Genomic DNA, 2,738 nt, shown 5'->3' on the forward strand with positions numbered 1-2,738 from the left:
AGAGTCACTACTTAGAGATCCTCGCCCCCAACACTCCTCTCAGCTTACCATCACCAGTTTTTTCTAGCCTAAAGGGGTGGATAGGGAGGCACCACCGCCCACCACAGTGGATATGGGAGTCTATACCACATTGCCCCCTCGCAGCAGGCCCATGGGAGTCACATCAGATTGGGCACGCACACTCTAGAGAGCTAGATGTCCTTGTCTCGTTGGACCCCGGCCACCCCCAGCTCATCAGCCCCAGATTTAGGAGATCCTGGCCCACCATTGAGCGGTTGGTACGATGATGAATGTCGCGAGACTCGTGACCGCTTGCAACGGGAGATCACCCTTGGCATCCACACACATATACATGCTAGAACGCTCTTCAAACGCCTTGTGCGGAAGAAGAAGCGGGATTACCTAGCCAAGGTTGAGATGGAGATATACCAACTATGGGCAGGACAGCAAGAGTGTGGAAGATGTTCCATGAGTCACAACCACCCACACCTATCACAGCACCTGAGGCATGGCATGAATATGCAAGAACTTTATATGACGTACCAGGGCAGCCCCCCATCCCTCATCCGTCAGCGACTCGCCTGATTCAGACTACGTAATGGAAGAGCCCAAGAGCAGGATGGTCTGGTGGCAAAACATTTTTCACATGCCAGAGATGTATTGGCACCACTGCTAGTACACATGTTTAATAGGGCCATTTGCGAAGGTTTCCCAGACAGTTGGTCGGCACATACTATTGTACCTCTATTTAAGAGTGGTGACCCCATGATAGCAAGGAACTATAGGACCATCATGATTGGCCATTGCTTGGCCAAGATATTCGGATCTATTTTGGATCGAGAGCTGAGTAGATGGGCTGAGACACATGGACTCAGAGCACCTGGGCAGGCAAGTTTCAAACGAGATTTCACGACTTTGGATCACATATTTACCCTCAGGGCTCTCATTGAGGAGGGACTAGCATGGGGGATGGATTTCCGCAAAGCCTTTAACACGGTGCCACATGCCAGACTCATGAGGAGATTACATGACATTGGTGTTCCCGAGGGGATGCAGTGGGGCATTTATGCATTGTATGAGGCAGTGATACGCAGAGTACGGACTCCCGGAGGCATGTCAGATACAGTGACTAGCACCATTGGGGTGAAGCAGGGATGCCCACTGTCACCCACCCTTTTTGGACTTTACATTGATGAGATATCCGACTACATTGACAGGATGGGGGGGCAGGGAGCAGAGATAGGAGCTGCACAAGTGGTTAGCGAAGCCCTGTTCCAGTCAGTGACATTTTTCTAGAGGATATGGGAGCTCCCTAGACAGAGATACCCACACCTAGCACTTATCTCTTCCAGGCAGTTCGCAGCAGACGGCGATACACGATGTTGGTACGCCCAGATGTGTACCTGGCTGAGATTACATGGCATGACGGTTGATGCACTCCCTCCATTTGATTACAGCCTGGACTGCCCCTTCTTGGACCTTAGTCGCTTTGAGCAGAATAGGGTGATCAGGATGGACATCGTGAGGCTAGATGCAGAAAGGACACGGTCCAGCCCCCCCCTACCACTAGGCACGAAGATGACCCACTTTCGGGACCATTTTCTACATCTCTCCCCAGATGGCTTTGTGACACGGTCTACATACATGGACACCCATCTCTCACATGTCATTCGCAGTGCCATTGGACAGATACGAACTTCATCACATCAGCTGAGGGTAGAGACTGGCAGATATGAGCGGATGAAGCTAGAAGACCGCATTTGTCAGCTATGTCACCAGGAAGTGGAGTCAGAAGAGCACTACATATGCCGATGTACTGTGTACTATGAGATACGAGGGAGATACTGGTGTCTCTTCCAAGAGGGTTTTGGACCATTACGACTTGTGATGGAGTTTGAGGGTGAGAGGTGTTTGGGGCTTTTCTTATTGGAGCTCACACGCTATCGAGAGGCTCTCCTACGAGCCAGGATAGCACACCCGGACCCACCCCGCCAGCGAGCCATGACAGATTTTTTCAGGGCTAGGACCACCCCGGGAGATACGACCAGGACCTCCACTACCCCCTCGGCGAGCCAGACATCCCATAGACGTCCTTCAGGAGGAGTCACCCTTGACAGAGCCATAGCACTTTGTCGAGTGAGACGCCCACGCTTACCAGGACCTCGTCCATGGCCGCTTCATCACCGGTGGATTAGAGCCATCATCACCTGCCACTGGAGACGACTGCCCCGCCACTTTAGTTTCTCTATCTTTCAGCACCCCATGAGAGAGATACTGGGATGAACAGATTACACCAGTCTTATGCTAGTTGTAGATATTATACACTTTTGTTGTACCTCAGTATGAGTATTTTCCTTTCATAGCTGTTTAGGACTGTTTTTAGGACTTTTTTAGTTCTTTTTGTCTTAGTTTTGATGAGACACCATCAGTTGTGTACTATGTTTTAGTCTCATGAGACACCAACTTCAGATGTACTCTCAGTTTTGGTCTCATAGGCCACTATGGCCTCTTAGAGACGTTAATATATCATTTCATTTCATTTCTCTCTCTCTCTAAGAGGGCACTAAATGTAGTAGATTCTTTGGCTCCTTTTCTTGCACACCTGTTTAACAGGGCACTAGCAGAGGGTTTGCCTGCGGAGTGGACGATGCACACAATTGTGCCGATCCACAAAACAGGGGATATGCTCGATCCGAGCAACTACAGGACGGTTATGGTTGGCCACGTGTTGGCCAAAC

Source organism: Cibotium barometz, chromosome 56, assembly GCF_041138505.1.
Source record: "Cibotium barometz isolate CiBa-2024 chromosome 56, ASM4113850v1, whole genome shotgun sequence".
NCBI classification, from domain to species: Eukaryota; Viridiplantae; Streptophyta; class Polypodiopsida; order Cyatheales; family Cibotiaceae; genus Cibotium; species Cibotium barometz.